Here is a 17,618-nt window from a genome sequence, read left to right as displayed (position 1 = left end):
TCTGGAACTGTGAGCGTCACATTTCTGTTGCTTATAAGCCACCCAGTCTGTGGCATTTGGACAACAACACCAGCACATAGTGGCTTTCAACAAAACTTTCAAAAGTTTGCTCAAGTCCTTCCCTCCCCCATTCTGCCCTTCCTTTCCCAGAGTTCCTGCCTAGAAGATTAAATATGTTGCAGAATTGACAGGTTGTGATGCTGACCTGTGGGAATCTCAGCAGAACAGCATTTTACTTCCTTTGGATGGGATAGAAATTCTACCAGTCCACTTGGTGCTTTTTCTTGCCATGATGGCTATGTTAGTATGATCTAGAAACGTACCGTTCTAAGTACACATACTTTTAGTGAGCACGTGCCTGATGTTGGTCTGGGTGCTTTCCATGTAATCCTCACAACAGTAGCCCATCTGTGTGTTTGAGATGTAGATACGATAATCAAGCTTTCCATTTTACAAAAGGGGAACTGAAGCGCAGAGGTAATATGTTTAACTGCTGGCATAGGCACAGATGGGGCTCAGTGTGGGGCGCTTGGCACCGGGGTCATTCCTAATAACCCCCCATCCTCTCTGCCTTGATGAGCAAAGATCCAGTAGGGGCTCTCTTGTGGAAATGAAGGTCAAACAACTGGCCTGGATAGTAAATAATTTTCAAAACACATTGACTAAATCAGCTGCTTCTATTGGAGATGGATGGACACAGTTCTTTTTCTCATAATTGTAATGCAAGAATGTCTCAGAAACTCTGCATTTAAAACACACACACACACATCTTAGTTGTTATAGCAGCTCAGGCACCCCTGTTTCCTCTGGAAGTCACATGTGACCTCTTCATTCATTCCGTCTGTCATTCATTCCTTCAAGTCTTGGGTTCATCCAGCGTACAAAATATATCACTTAAGTATTTTAACCGTAAGACCCCTTCCTTGTCTTTAAGTAGATTATTAACACAGTAATAAATCATTCAATCAGTTTTACAGTCTCATTATCTTCCCGTCTAAATCGGTGTCTATCTCATCTGGCATTTAACAAATTAAGTCTATTCATTCAAAAAACAGGGGGCAGTTAAGCCCATGAGGTCAAAGTCACCACTTGAATTCCACAACTCCGTCAAATGAGTTGAAGCCAGTGCAGGTCACTTAAATTCTGATGAGTGATCCCGCGGGGTAATTGCAGTTGAACGCGAAGGGGAAAAGCAGGGAGGAGAAGGTTTACCCAATGTTTACAAAAAGCGATTTGAAAACCAGGCAAACTCACTTTCTGATTACTCTTGGTTTGAACAAGCCTTTGTTCTGATAACAAAAGGAGTCTTGATATCATTATGGGAAGAAAGGCTCAGTGTTTTGAATGTTGCATCACTACCTGTACACATTTGGCTACCTGCTCAAGCACCTGTACTCCTGGGAAAATACCACTAATGTTGGATAGTTAACTGACAATAAGAGTACTTTATCTTTTTATATATATATATATAAATAGGCATTTTCAAAGCCTCTTCACATTCATAAGTGCGTTTGAGTCTCAAAACACTTCTGTGCAGATATCCCACTTCTATGCAGTCCTTATTTAGCAAACAGGCAACTGACACTGGGAGGGGTAGGCAAATTTCTCAAGGTAGAACGGTTTTGGTGAAGCCACAACTAAAATCCAAGTTTTCAGACTCTGACCTTCTGGTCATTTCCCTTGGAATACTCTGACATAAGGTTAACTTAGAGGCCAGGCCACTTTTTTTCAATCTTCATAAACTAAAAGCTATGGAATGGGATTCAGCACAGTAGATAGCTCTTATCGAGAATGGAAAATACATATTGGGGAGTTCCAATCATGGCTCAGTGGTAACAAAACCGACTAGTATCCATGAGGATGCGGGTTTGATCCCTGCCCTCATTCAGTGGGTTAAGAATCCGGTGTTGCTGTGAGCTGTTGTGTAGGTTGCAGATGTGGCTTTGATCCTGAGTTGCTGTGACTGTTATATATACCAGCAGCTGCAGCTCCCATTCAACCCCTAGCCTGGGAACTTGCATATGCCCCAGGTGTGACTCTAAAAAGAAAACAAAAAAAAAAAAAAAAAGAAGAAGAAGAAGAAAGAAAAGAAAAGAAAATCCATATTGGTATACTGCCCTTGCCCTAGGTGTGGCTGTAAAAAGACAACAACAACAGAAACAAAAAAAAAAAAAAAAAAAAAAAAAAAGAAGAAGAAGAAGAAAGAAAAGAAAAGAAAATCCCTGTTTGTATGCTGCCCTTACCTAAGCCCAGGGCAGAGGGCACTTGTCGACTTGGTACTCTCTTCCACTGAATCTAGGTATAGCCTCAGAAGCCCTCTCAGCTTGGTGGGCCAGGCAGCCACCATTGATTGAAGCTGAGCCACTGAGCTTCTTATTCCTGGACATGTTCAAACAGAGGCTGGATGCCCACAAGTCACTCAAGTTATAGAGGGGATTTCTGCCTTGAGTAGAAGGTTCAGGACATGAGTAGTTCTCAAGCATGGTTGGACCACATTATCTTCTGGTGGCATTCAGAAAGGTGTTCATTTATTTATTTTTAGTTGAGATTTCTTTTTTCTTTTTTCTTGGCCACGTGGGAGTTCCCCGGCCAGGGATCGAACCCACTGCACAGCAGTGACAATGCTGGTTCCTTAACCTGCTAGGCCACAAGGAACTCCCTTAATTGAGATCTCTGAGGTCCAGCCAAGGCCTGCTGAATCAGAATCTCTAAGTGTGTATCCCCGGAAACTCTCATTTGTAAATTGTCCTGAGCTGATTATGATTTAACAGGTCCATTGACCATTGCTTGGGAACTGGACCAAGTGACCTCAAAGGTCATTTCTGAATTTGAAATCTGAACTTCATGACTTAGCACAGCGCGGCCCTGGGGAATTGGTACATCGTGAGCCATGTATCATAGGGTCGAGAGTTTCTAAATCACATTACAAACAATTAGCCAGAACAGGTGAAAGCACCAACTAGCCTGCCGTCCTCATATTAGTGGCAAATTAGACTCCCCACATTAGCTGTGTTCTTGGCGATATTAGTGTTACAAGCCCTAATGTATTGTATTTTATACTTCGGAGAGCTGGAAGAGAGTACTAATTACATGCAAGTTTTCCAGGATTTCAGCTGGGAGTATTTCACATGAAAGTTAATTGTTCTTTTGGGGTTTTACCACTGGTTTATCCAATTAACGTGGAGTTTGCCTATATATCATGGTTTTGCTTACAGAAGGGAAACCATATTATTCACTTGGAAAAAATGGGGCCGTTTGAAACCAGCCGGAGAGCTTCTGGAACTCATACGCAACTGTGTTCACTAGCTGCCTTCTGAGCTGGAATAGGGTTTGTTCTGCAGGAGAAGAGCAGAAGTTGCTGATGAAACACCATGAGGCCAAGCAGATCTGCTTCTCAAGGCTTTTCCCTTGCTTTCCTCTCTAAAAACTTGGGAATGGCTTTCAAGATCAAGTGCAGAGGTGGTACTAATGATCCTTCCATTGATGTTATAATTCTCCGCTTCACAGAGAGCGTATGCTTTCAAGTCATCTTGCCCCAGAAGAGTCTCTGCAGGTTTATTATACTCATTTCACAGGTTTCTGTGTACCCGGTATTTCCCCCGTTTGTCCTATTCTTTTTAAAGAACTCCATACATGAGTGTACAAGTTTTTTTTTTTTCTTAATTTAATTGGCCCTACTGTTTCCCAGAGATGTTAGAGGGTGTGGTTGGTATGACCTTGAAGTTGAGGTCTTGAGGTGGATGGAGGATGTCAGTCTCCTCTCTGCTTGCTGTAGTTGGGCCTGCGCACCTGCTCCAGCTCTTTTCCTTGTTGGAAGCTCTTGACATTCAACATGATGTTGACATCAGGAAGGGTACAATGTCAGAAGTTCACAGGGTCCAAATTAGGTATCCGTCTCTTCCAGCACAATCCACCATCTGAGTACAGAATCAAGGGTAATATTAAGGGCTGTCACCAGGAGGGGCACCAAGGTGGCAGTGAGGGGTTGCCAAGAGCTGTAGGCCTGGGAAGGAGCCACACATTGAGATGTGGGGGTTACCACCAGCCTCTCACGATGAGAATGTATGATCGTTGCTGAGAGAGTCAGCCAGTGCTTCTTGTGGTGGGATGCCTTGTTGCCTGAGGCTGTTCTGTTGGGTCACTCGGCACCTGACCACTCTGGGGAGGAGATCCAGGTAAGGCTGGACAGAGAAAGGCCCTGAGAGGGAGATGTTGAGTTGCTGATGGAATCAGCTCCAGGAGCCCCTTTGTCTTGATTAATTCCTCTGAGGAAGGGTCCACTTCATTGCCCACTGAGCACTATTCTCAATGCACCTTCAGTGTCTACACCTCAGAGCTGTAAATATCTGTAAATATCTCTACAGGTTGGGTATCAAGGTGACAGTGGGTATGAGTGGAGGTCTTGAGTGATGTGATGACAATTGAGCTCAATGTGCAGTGCCAAGCCCACTTCCTACAATGTTTTGCAATGTTGGGGCTGGGACTCCGCCACACCATGTTTTTTTGTGTGTTTTGTGGTGGTGGTGGTTTGTGTGTTTGTTGCCTCTCGGCTCTATGGTAGGCTCCGCCAGTAGGGAAGCACTGCAGGAAGACTGGACACCTGCAAGAGGAGGGTCGAAGCCTGCTGGATCCTCTTTGTTTTCCTGTGGCTCCAGTCAATAGCAGGCTTTTCTTTCTGGGCCCCCACTGGATCCCAGAGAAGCCAACCCCCTTCCCTCCCACCCCCGCCCCCCTCCAAAAGCTGGCATCAGTATATGAACTTCGAGAGGGAGCATTCGTGCTCAGCAAGGACTTCTGTGGTACTGCTTCCAATGCCACATTCCTGGACCTCCAACACATTCTTAGGGGCCGCAGACACACCCAGGACACTGGGGTCGATTGGGGCATGTCAGGGGCTCTGAGCATCACGAGTGGCATAAACATCAACTGCCCCAAGCCTGGTCCTTCCCTTGTTCTAAGCAGACCCACCATCATTCAGTTACGAAAGCCGTTAACGTGGTAGTTAATCTTGGCTCTTCTCTTTCCCTCTTGTTCCATCTGTGAACCGTGAATAGGTAATTCTAACAGACACAAACACATAACTGTTCCTGTCTAAGGGCCGTCCTGCTGGGAAGGACCTTTGCGGGTTGGGCTGATCACGTTTTCTCTTGGGTCCTCAGCGTCCCTTGTATTCAGCCTCCACAGAAGCCCCACTTACCCCAAATGACAGTCATTGGTTTCTCTTTTGGACTCTGCGTTTGTGCTTCTCAGTCCCACCTCTGGCTCCATCCATATGATGGAAGAGAGAACTTTGCTGCCGGTGTCTCTCTGTGACGTGCTTTATGCCCAGGGCACACACGATCCTGTTTTATTACTTCCTCTGGGTCCTGCCCGGTGTCTCCGATGCAGAAGCTGGCCTGCCCTGATGCTGAGACGTGCAGGAGGCCAGAGGAGGGAGGTCCCTTGGGTGAGGCTCTGGGGTGCTCTAGTTCTCAGGGAAAGGGAGGCCAGGCTCACTCATCCTTGGATGAGGATGGACGGAAGCTTCTCTTACATGTTCACCTCATCCAAGGTTGGCTTTGAGCCTTGATTAGTGACCGGTGGGTGAAGCATGCTTTTGCAGGAGGACTAGGAAGATGCTACCCAGATGCCCCTTAGCACGAACCCACCCCCACCCTCCACCGCCCCGTTGAAAGTAGCTACTTAACTATTCTGAGCCCTTGAAAGACCTCAGATGATAGAAAAGCTCTCATCCTTCTTGGGCTTCAGCTATCCTTGTGAATTCTTTGATGCTGAACTGCAGTGTATATTGATGATGTGTCAATAACCCACTCATCCTTGATTTCCAGAAGTGGGACAAGAAAGGGAAAGCCTAGATCTCATCTAAGGTTAGGTTTTTCTTTGGGAGAATTCTTTGTCCTTGTTTAGCTAAGGAACGGTCCTAATGGCTGGTGCTACTTCCCTTCTGGAGCCTGGATAACCAGAGGATTTTTCTCAGAGAACAATAGGCAGCAAAGACTATTTGCTGTCGCTTGCTGGTTCAGAAGCCACCACTGAGAACCTGGCGACGGCCCGTGAGCACTGGCTGTTCATTATCAGACTGACTGAAGCCAACTTTCCCAGTGGGAGGGACAGACAGACAGACAAAGGGAGAGACAGAGAAAGGGAGGGTGTTTTCTCCCTTCCCCTAAAGGTTTCCTTCCATTTGGCAAGGGATGGGCATTACGGTAGCCGAGATGGCCCTAGGTACACATGTGGTGGTCTTTATCCAGAACTTTGGAATAATTCAAACCACCGACTCTAGGAAATTGGCTGGAAAGAACCAACTACAGATTTAATTTGGGAGACTCTGTCCTTGCCACCGCCAAGGCAGCTGATTGTGTAGGGAGCTAATGTTGAAAAGGAGCACTCCTTATGCAGTCAAACATTTAATTCACACTCCCCCACCAAGCAAAACATAGCAGTGCATTCTCTCTTGGTTTCACCATCCCCAGTAAGAGTTTTGTCGTGTATCCTGGCACTCAGAAATCCCCGTGGCCTTCTGTCTCAAGCCCTGATTAGAATTTAGGACAGGCTGAAGTCTCATTCTTAGACCATGAAAGAGTGAGAAGATGGGCCTTATTGCCACCGTGGGCTAAACTGTTAATATTTATTCATACAGAACATTCATGGGCACCTTAAAATCCTGAAAAAGGCAGATTTCTAGAATTGTGTGAAACTCTAAGGATTCAATGAAAAGTTCAAGGAAGGCTTATCTATTGTGTCCACAACTTTTCATCCAGTGCATCTCAGCTAGGAGCAGTCCCACCCGACCCCCAATCCCAGAGGCATTTGGAAATGTATGTATGTATGCGTGAGTCCCAGTGATGGGGTGGGGGGCGTCACTGACATTTCTTAGGTGAGGCCACTGATGCTAAGTGTCCTACAATTCTCAGGACAGTCCAGGAAAACAAAGAATTGTTTTATCTAAAATACTGCCCTATTGAGGAGTTCCCTTGGTGACCTAGTGGTTAAGGATTTGGTGTTGTCACTGCCCTGGCCCCAGAACTTCTGCATGCTGTAGGTGCAGCCAAAAAAAAAAAAAAAAAAAAAAAAGATTTAACTAAAATACATTATTTTAAAAAATAAATTAAAAAATAAAATGCTGCCCTATGGAGAACATGAGACACTTTATGAAACTGTAGATACGGTGCTAAGATGAAATACAAGCACCATTCATGCTTTCCTGATAAACTCAAAATTATAATGTAATGAGCAGGTACTCAGGAGACAGCATCCCTTAATTCTTGCAGTTGCTCTGCTAAAATCTGCCTGAAGGCTATGACCATGCCTTATTTAACTCTGTTATGCCCTATAGGATATAGGGTGTGCCTGGCACATAGTAGACACCCCATAACTATTTAATGAAGTATTGAGTAGACAGACACATTCATCAAGACATCTCTAGTTTGGTCAGCAGGGTCTGTCCTGTGGGACTATAACAGCTTTTGAAGATCAGATAGGTCTGAACCACAGAGAGGAAAACTAACAACGGTGAATTAGGAGTTCCCGTCGTGGCGCAGTGGTTAACGAATCCGACTAGGAACCATGAGGTTGCAGGTTCGGTCCCTGCGCTTGCTCAGTGGGTTAACGATCCGGCGTTGCTGTGAGCTGTGGTGTAGGTTGCAGACGCGGCTCGGATCCCGTGTTGCTGTGGCTCCGGTGTAGGCCGGAGACTACAGCTCCGATTGGACCCCTAGCCTGGGAACCTTCATATGCCGCGGGAGTGGCTCGAGAAATAGCAAAAAGACAAAAAAACAAACAAACAAATAAACAGAAAAACCAATGGTGAATTAGATGTACGTGGATGGAAGAGGCTTTAGAATGTCTCCCAACTTTCAGATTATCATACACTGTTAGCCAAAATTATGGCTCCCATCCTAGGATGTCCACACCCTAACCCCTGGAACTTGCATGTTTCCTTATCTGGCGAAAGGAACACTGCTGATGAAACTAAGAATTTTGAGATGGGGTGATTATCCTGGATACTTTGGGAGGACCCGAGGTAATCCCAACTATTTTTATAAGAGGGAGGCAGGAAAGTCAGAATCAGGGAGAGATTTGAAGATGCTTGGCTGCTGGTCCAAGGGATGCAGGCAGCCTCCAGAAAGTGGAAAAGGTGGAAACAGATTTTCTCCTAGAGCCTCCAAAGAAATGCAAGTTTACCAACCTGTTTAGACATCTGAACTCTAGAATTGTAACATAATACATTTTCATTTGTTTTAAGCCAGTATTTGTGTGCAATTTGTTAACAGCAGCCAAAAGGCACTAATACACATGTAAAGAAACATGAGTTCAAGAATATGTGGGAGTTCTCGTCGTGGTTCAGTGGTCAACGCACCTGATGAGTATCCATGGGGATGCAGGTTCGATCCCTGGCCTTGCTCAGTGGGTTAAGGATCCGGCGATGCTGTGAGCTGTGGTATCGGTCACAGATGAGGTTCGGGTCTGATGCTGCTGTGGCTGTGGTGTAGGCTGGCAGCTACAGCTCCGATTCAGCCCCTAGCCTGGGAACCTCCACATGCCGTGGGCGTGGCCCTAAAATGACCAAAAAAAAAAAAAAATGTGCATCATGCAGTGGATTAATCCCAACATCACAAAAAATCCAGGTCTGATGGTCTTGACTATGCTTTCATTTCTGTATCATCATTATGCTTTTCTTTCTTTTTTTTTTTCCTTGGTATCACTGAGAAAGCGTACCCGAACAGTCTATTCTGGGGAGCGCTGAGAGCTCTCAGCTTTCATAGACCACTTTTCATAATGATAGTGCGTGTGAGATGTAGTGTCTCAGGGCTCTGCTCTCCATCAGACATTATTGTGCTAACCTGGTGATGGGACATGGGCCACAGCCCACCAGTGCAGGGGTATTCAGGCAGCGGTCTTAGTGTTTGTTCCCAGGCTTAGTTTGAAGCTAGCTTTACTGAGCCATTGCAGCATCATCTGCCTGAGCAAGGGAGTTCCAGTTAAATGTCTTCTCTCTACCTGACTTTGTCTTGTTCTCTGTTCCAGCAGCGGCTGCAGGAAGCGCATCTCTGAGAACTTGGCGCTGAGTGATGAAGGCAAGACAAAGACCATAGAGCCATTTGGTGCATCCCTGCCGCTGTCACTCCATATCCTGGACTTGCAGTGAAAGGAGTTTGAAGGTCAGTACGGCCCCCGGCCCTGCCTATGGCCTGAGGACCACTGCATAAGACCACGAGGGGTATTCTTGATAGAATTTGACTTTTAGAAAATTTTATATGTGGTGAATTTGGCCTTGGGGTGCAGAGAGAGAGTTTCAGAATTAATAGTGGGAGGTGCTCTTGGTATTACTCATTTGCCCCTTTCCGCTATTTCCCCATCTCTGGGTATCAGGAATTTTATTGAGCTGATTCAACATACTGGAAATTGCAATGTCTTGATGACAAAGAAATTTGTCTTTTTTACTTTTTTTCTCAAGAAATAGAAGCACGGGGGTAGACAGTCCTAGGCTGGTTGGCGGCTCATCTCATCTTCCGGAGGCCGGGTTCCTTCTATTTTCCTTTCCTACTGAGCTAGGGCCTGGTTTTCAAGGTCACCTCATGACCCAAGATGGTAGTTAGAATTCCAACCCTCTCATTCACAGCCTAGGCTGGGCACCAACATTGCCCAAACTCTCCATCCCTGTTTATGGAATACTCCTGGGAATCCTGCCCAATAGTTTCAGCATCCTTGAGTTAATCAGAACTGAGCCACGTGGCTGCACCCCGCTGCAAAGAAGGCTGATCCTGGGGTTCTGTTACTGAAGAAGAAGGGAAGAATCCACATGGGTTAGGCAACCAGGCATCTCGGCCATACCGTTTGTGCTTTGCACCCATGCCACGCGGTTTTAGAACCTGGGATCCTGCCCATGATGGTACTGATCTCCCCCCTTCTACTGAAAAGCCTGACGCTGTGACGGAACCGCATCTTACCTGCCAGGACACCAGTGAAGAGTGGGGGGAAGCACGTTCCTCAGGTATTACTGGTGCCAGAGTCATGTAGCCCAACACCAAACGGTACCTGAGCCCTGCCCTCCCGGAAAACAGTAAGGAGGATTCCGGGTCCACCCACACCCCTCACCTTGTTCTGGAAAAAGACAGTACAAAGAACCACTCTTTTCCATACGCCTTAGATGAGACCCGCAGGTGCTCCCCTTGTTACCTGATGACAAGGCCAGACGCAGACCGTCCGGATTCCCATTCTTTGCCTCTCAAAGGATTAGCTGAACGCTTGTATCCACACTGACCCCCTGAAACAACATGCATGTTACCCAAACTTTGGTTAAGGTTCCTTCCTTCCCCCACCATCCTGGCCGTCGGCCCAGCCTCAGCCTGAGCCAGCAGACGGCCCTGAGAACAGGCGGGCCTCCAGGTGAAACCTCCGGTTTACGCTCTGATCACACCAGCCACCAGCTTTTCATCGCACTTGCGCCCATCTGGTCTTTCCAGCCTCGCTTTCCCCCCTCTATAAAGAAAATCTTTTCTTTCTGACTCTGAGCTGTGAGCGGATTTTATAGACAGTGTTCCCCCTTTTCCAATAGCCCCACCCCATCCCCTCATACGTTGCAATGATCCTTTTGAATAAAATCCTTCCTCTGGATTTGCTTGGATTTGATAGCCTCTGAACATCGGGGCGTTGGACTGGCCCCTGAGGACATGGGTGAGTGAGGAGGCTGCGGGCAGGTTTCTCTTCCCCATCACTGCCAGGAAAGCTGAATCCCTGCTCCCCCAGGCAGACTGTGTTCCCCTAGCACTCTTCCCAAGGACCCCGAGCCCTGGGAGGGGCAGTTGGCACCAGGACCTGGAATAGCCTCCACAGCTGCAAATAGCTGTCACCGTAGAGCCAGGAGTTGCGCAGAGCTGCTGCGGCGTGGTAGAAAGTGTTAGTTGTCAAAATGATCGGGAGGCCCTGGGTGAAGCAGGGTTGAAGAGGCGTCTTCACCGCAGGATTTTCTCAGGCACTTCGTGGAACTCTCAAGAACAGGCTGTAGTATTCATGGCTTCTCCAAATTCTTTGACCATGTGGTGCTTTTATTTGCCAAACACTTAGGAATGTCTCGTGGAACAGTTTGGGAAATGCTCTTTTAAAGCCTTCCATATCTTCTCCTGCGACTGCTTAATGCACCGTGCAGAAGATAAGCTTCGCCTTGAGCTGTGTGAGGGGAGAGGAGATTGATGCTTCGGAGCCAGTGGCCAATGTCACAGGTTGGCGTCAGATATATTTGAGTGTCAGGCATCCTCTCTTTAAGTAGGAGGTGTGCTACGTAGCCTCTATCCTGGGGGAAATGCAGTAAATGGGTCAGATTTCCCAACAGGAGGATGCTGTGTTTAAGACACATTTGATTTACAGCGGCTTTCGCTGTGACCTTGGCTTTCCAGTTTGCAAGTAATGTCACCAGGGTATCTGACTAATGCACGGTTGTGAATTTTTCATGGCAAGGCATGTATTTGTGCTTTTGGCCTCCTGGGCAAGGAAAAAAGCATCGCATGTCAAGAGCAACATAAATTGTTAGGTAAATCTTTATTCCCCCCAGACCTCCCTGTGAAGTCCCATTATTTGTGTCCCACTCAACCATTCATTCATTTACAAACATTTATTGAGCAACTTCCATTGCTAAGTACTGGGAGGGATGCAGGGATGTTTAAACCGACATGGGGGCGTAAGTGTTCGGGCAGCAGGTGTGAACATGCAGAGAAGCCGAAGGGCTTCAAGAGGAGATCCCTCGTTGGAGTGAGCATCCAAGCATCTCGAGAGCCGACACTGAACATGCTTAGCTTGTAAAAATAAGCTTCTTGGTCCTGAAAGACTCCCCTGGAGGGATACCCTGTGGGTCAAATGCAAGGTGGCTTGTTGGGTTCAAATCCTGGCTGTCTCCTAAAGCTTCTGGACTTCCTCTCTCTTTCTGCAAAAGGAGAGAGTTGAAACAGATACTACTTAGAGTTTCTGCAGCTCCAAAACGATACAGTTAGGAGTTCATGCTCTGGCGTAGGGGGTTAAAAATCTGACTGCAGTGACTCAGCTCGCTGTGGAGGCGTGGGTTAAATCCTTGGCCGAGCACAGTGCGTTAAATGGATCTGGTGTTACTGCAGCTGAGGCATAGGTCATAGCTGTGGCTCGGATTTAGTCCCTGGCCCCGGAAACTTCCATATGCCACAGGTGTGGCCATGTTAAAAAAATACAGTTTAGAGATAGAGATATACACAGAACTATAGATACACATGTACTAGAGGTATAATAGACACATATAATAAACACACATGTGGGCATAGTAGGGGGCTAGATTCCTTCCAGCTAGAATATGTAGGTAAGACCTGGGGCTATAGAAAGATGGCCTTTATGTGGCTGTTCTAAGAGACCCAAGGGCTAGATTTGAAGAGGTTATCTGCTCAGTGGCACCCATCCCAGCTGGGAAGTGGCAGCACCAACTTGACGCCACTCTGCCCTTCTGCCCCCCACCCCACCCCCATGGTCTATAACCCAATGTGATATGTTTGGCAGAGACTGGAATTTCACTCCACGAGCTGCTGCTGCAGCAACGTCAAGGTGCACCTCATCCATCAGCCAGGAGAGTGATGACTTCCTCCTGGTCCCCCATGCACAGTTGTCCCCGTCCCTGTTGGGTGCCCTCCAAATCCTGATATGAATTTCAGACAGCCTTTTTTTTTTCTTTCTGGCTTCTACATGCATCTGGAAAAGAGTACTCTTGGCTGGTTTACAGCGCCTTGTTCAGACCCGTTAACTGTCTTCGCGCCCTAACCAGCCCCTGCCAATAATAGTTGTGTAGAATTCAAATGGTGTGAAAGACCTTGGATGTTGGAGAGGATAATTTCTCCCTGTGAAATTGCACTCTCTCTCACCCCTCAGGGCTTCGGCATCAAACTGCCTCTCTCTCCCCCTTTCTCTTCCCCCTCTCTTTTCATACTGAGGTGGTGCTATTTGCTTGTTTGGTTTTTTTCCCTTTCCCTCAGGAATAAGAAACGTGCCTTGCTTTGTATAGAAAACCAAATTATTGAATTACAAGAAAAAAAAAGATCTATTATTCTTTCTGAATGAAGACAAATGTAGAGCTTGTGGTATAATGCATCAATTTGAGTAGTAAATACAGAAAACAGAAATGATATTTTTATAGAGGAAAGGAATAAAGATATCACATGACCACAGAGAACAATAAAGATGAAAAAGGCAGTCAGGGTTATAAAACTGATCAGTTAAACTTGGGCCCAAGGCTATTCCCGCCCAGGGACGTGGTGGGTGGATCTGTACATGAGGGGCAAAGACAGCGTTGGGGTTTGTGCAGCTGCTCGATACCCGTAACCATGGGATTCAGCTCTGGGTACCTCAACAACAAAATATTGTCCTTAAAAAAAAAAAAAAAAAAAGCAAATAGTAATACATATACTTTATCCAAAACTTTCATAGGAATTTTACATATGTTTAATCTCATCTTCACCCCAATCTTATGAAGTGGGTACTAGTATTGTCATTACTAGTTTATGGTGGGAAAAATTGCACAGAGAAGTGAAGTAACTTGTCCAAAGTCACACAGCAAATAAGTAACAGCGCCTGGATTCACATAACAGTAGAACTCACCTTGCAGAGATATAAAGTGAATAAAAAGAATTAATACATATGAAGTTTTTAGAGCAGAGCCTGGCCCATGAGAAGCCCTCAGGAAATGTTGGTTGTCATCATTGTCATCATTTTTCTGGAGCAGACCACCAAGAGGTTGAAAGTAGTTTTACAGATAATATTTTTGGGGGGCCGCGCCTGTGGCATCTGGAAGTTCCTGGGCTAGGGATCAAACCTGTGCCAGAGTAGTGACTTGGGCTGCTGCAGGGACAGTGCTGGATTCCTTAGCCTGCTGCACCACAAGGGAACTCCTCAGAGATATTTTTTAGTTTTCAAAATGCTGGTTTTATTTGTTCCTGAAAAGAAAATCTCCTTTGGGAAAAAAAAAAAAATCTTAACCCTCCAGTTTATTCTAGTGGCCTAGAGTGGGTATAGAATTTCTGGAGGAGGTGACAAGCAGTGCTCAGAGAATTGATAGCCCTACACATGATATTCTGAGTGCTTCCAGCCTGGGGGAGCTCATATTGTATTATGATACAGTATGGCTCTGTTGTGTTATTGTATCAGTGTATGCGGTTACTGTGGCCCTGGCGCATTGGATGCAAGCTCCTAGCTGTACTTGCAGTGTCTCATTTAACCCTTTCATAACACTATCAGTATGATCAACCCCATCTTCCACCCAAGGAGCCTGAGGCAAGGAGAAGTGAAATAATTTGCCAGAGATCACACGGCTAGCCAGAAGCACATCCAAGATTGAAATGCGGGCAGCCTAGGACTAGAGCCTCACCTGCAACACGGCAGCTTTTGGGTGTCCTTCCCTTTCCAGTGACAAAGAGGAATTCATCAGGCACCCTCTCTCCCTGGCCACCGTCTCTCGTGGTCTGGGGGCAGATACCGGGCACAGAGTGGGAATCACTTCCTTATTGCCTTAGGTGTGTCTTGGGACGTCCAGCCCCCTGTGTGTACGCATGCTGTACTTGGGTTTGGATGCACTGCTCCAGGGTTACCCGGCTTTGGTTGATACCTGCTCCACAAAGCCCTCTTGGGATGCCTCCAGAATGAAAGCAGGCAGGTCCTTCTTTGTGCAGGTGCAGCTCCTCTCTGAGCATCAGCGTCGGTTATGGTATCTTCGCCTTCCGCTTGGTATTTTTCTATTATCAACAGTCATGTATGGTTGCATTGTGAGAACAGGCACGGCATCTTACATAAAAGAGAACCCTTGGATGTGGCTGAGTTGACACAGCTCTCTTGATACGTAGGCTCTCATCCTATCCCCCAGTAACTGGACATAGATATCCTTGCTGATAGATTGCTAAATATCACTCATCTCTGATGATAATAATGGCTTTATGTTATGTTATGTAATTTCCTTTTTCTTTTTACAGCCACACCTGTGGCATTTGGAAGTTCCCGGGCCAAGGGTTGAATTGGAGCTGCAACTGCAGGCCTATGCCATAGCCACGGCAACACTGGATCCAAGCCAAATCTGCAACCTACGCCACCACTTGTGGCAACATGAGATCTTTAACCCACTGAGTGAGGCCAGGGATCGAACTCAAATCCTTACGGACGCTGTGTCGAGTTCCTAATCCACTGAGCCACAAAGGGACCTCCCAGTTGCTTTATTCTACCTGAGCATTTATTCTACCCCAGGCCCTATGCTGAGCACTCGATGTATATCATCAATTATTTCTCCTTATCTCTCATTGGGCCCATGAAGCAGATTTCATACAAGGGAAGCAGTTCTTAAGGACATGAGGCTGATACATGGCAAAGCCTGGACTTGAACCTAGAGCCCACGGTGAAGTCAGGCTCTAACCTCTCCATCTCGGATCACGACCTCAGACCTCAGCAGTGCCCATTCTGGACTCTCACCAAGCCCCCTGCCTCCTTCCCTGACCCCAGCATACCTCGGAATCTGAGGACAGCTCTGAGGGGCTAATAACACCAACAGGGAGGGGATAGATTTGGGGTGGGGATTGAGAGGTGTTACCGAGTCCAAAATTGTATTGCTCCCTGCACAGTGGGCCAGTGAATTGCGAGACAAGGTGTGGCATCAAGGAATAGCAACTTTATTCAAAAAGCCAGCCGACTCAGAAGACTGAGGACACTTTCCCAAGGAACGGTCTTACCCCAGTTAGAGTTCAGGCTTCTTTTACACTAAAAGAGGAAAGGATATGGTTGGTTGCTGCAAACTTCTTGGTGTCAGATCCTTTATCCTTGCAGCTGTCCATGTAGGTCAGGTCACATTGTTTCTATAAGCCTCCAACAAGGCCAACGTTCCTCTCTGTTCTGTAACTTTTTATCTCTATGTGAATGAAAAGATGTTATACCTTTAAAGGTCAGAGCCTTGAGAATGGGCTATTCTGTATCTCGCAGGCTACAGGCAATATTTTTAACTTGCAGCAAAAGCAATAGAATATAGAGGTTAAATAAAAGAAACAGATCTATATGGAGTCAGACTCACTCCTCCCTATTGCAGAGGGATGTGCACTGAACAAGAAAAAAAAATGATAAAAAAAACCTTGTAACTTTAACGACCTGTTCCAACTGCATCAAAGAGTTGCCAGGACAAAAATGGTAGAATCAAAGTAAGACCTTCATGGTAAGGGGGTGTCCCGTGGCAGAAGGTAGCATGCCTTCTACATAGAAGATGCTCATAAATACTTGCCAAATGAATTACTATTTTTGTTTTTCTATTGTGCAATGAATTGATGTCTATGTGCCTGAAGAGCTGTGGTTTTATCATTAATAAAGCATCAATTAACCTAGAACTTGGAACTCAAAGGACCTTTAGAACACAACTAGTTCAACCATCCTGCTTTGTAGTCGAGGACCAGAGAGTGTGTCATAAGTCTCATCAGGGGTCAGGCTCCAGTCCCCTTGACATTTCTAGTCTGGCCAGCCCTCCCTGGGGTGGAGGAGCTGAGAACTGACTGCTCTTTGTTTGCAGACAGGTGCCAACTCAAAGGCAGGAAGGAGCCAACGGACTCCTTTTCCCCTCCGGGGTTTTTCAGTACCGCACCCACCCATGCAAACTGCCCCTTGGAATGATGTATTTTTGCATATGGTGTCTTGTGCGTCCCCAGCAAGTTGTTTCCATCATGCCGGTGCCAGAGAAATTGACTATCTCATCAGTAATGTCTTTGGGACCCGCCTCTAGTGCCAGAAAACCCTTTTTTTATATGTGGGCTCACCATTTAGCTGTCCAAATACGGTGTGATTAATCTGGCCTGCTGGGGAGAAGAGAGAAGGCTGGAAGCATAGGAAGTGACAACAGTTAGGGGACTTGTTATGTTACCATGCCAATGATTCAAGTGTGAATTAAGCCGTGCACTGGCCCCTACCGCCAGAGGCATAATTACACCCAGCCAGCCTCGGGTTTCCAGAGAGATCCTGATCTAAAGTCTTTTTCTGGGGAAGTGGCAGCTTACTTTCTGAGCAGAAGGGCGATGTGGGGGCTTTTCTGAAAAATTTCCCTGCAGCCCAGAATTCTAAGTCTCACTGATCTTAAGCATAACATTAGACTAGGAAGTTGTGAGAAGGGCTTCTATACGGCAGACAGAAATCGGTCTGGTTTCACCGCTCTTGTCAGTCTTTGGGGTCTAAAGTGAGCCATTGCCGAAGATCTGAGAAGTGAGGGAAATCAGGATGCCTTCTGAGTGTTAAACTTTAATATGGATACATAATAGATCAGAGCAGAGCATGGCAAAGTCACCTTAAAGAGACAGCCACCTTATTATAGCCATTCCAATATTCAAAGAAGCATCCTGGCCATCAGGAGAATCCCTGCAAGAAATGCAGGTCCCCTCACGGGGTGGCAGTAGGGGGCCCTTAGCAGAGGTCTTTAAGTGTTTCTGATGCTGGACACACAGGAAGCACTAGCCTGGGATGGACTTGAAAGTTGTGCTCAACCAAATCCAAATGCTTTGGTTCCATTGCTAAGGTCAACTCTGCCGCTTTAATAGAACGCGCTCGAACCGTCTGTCCATCGAATGAATTCTTCTCACTCTGGTTATATGCTCCTCAAA

The sequence above is a fragment of the Sus scrofa genome, chromosome 3 (genome assembly GCF_000003025.6).
Source record: "Sus scrofa isolate TJ Tabasco breed Duroc chromosome 3, Sscrofa11.1, whole genome shotgun sequence".
Classification (NCBI taxonomy): domain Eukaryota; kingdom Metazoa; phylum Chordata; class Mammalia; order Artiodactyla; family Suidae; genus Sus; species Sus scrofa.
Note: the sequence above shows the minus strand (reverse complement) of the source record.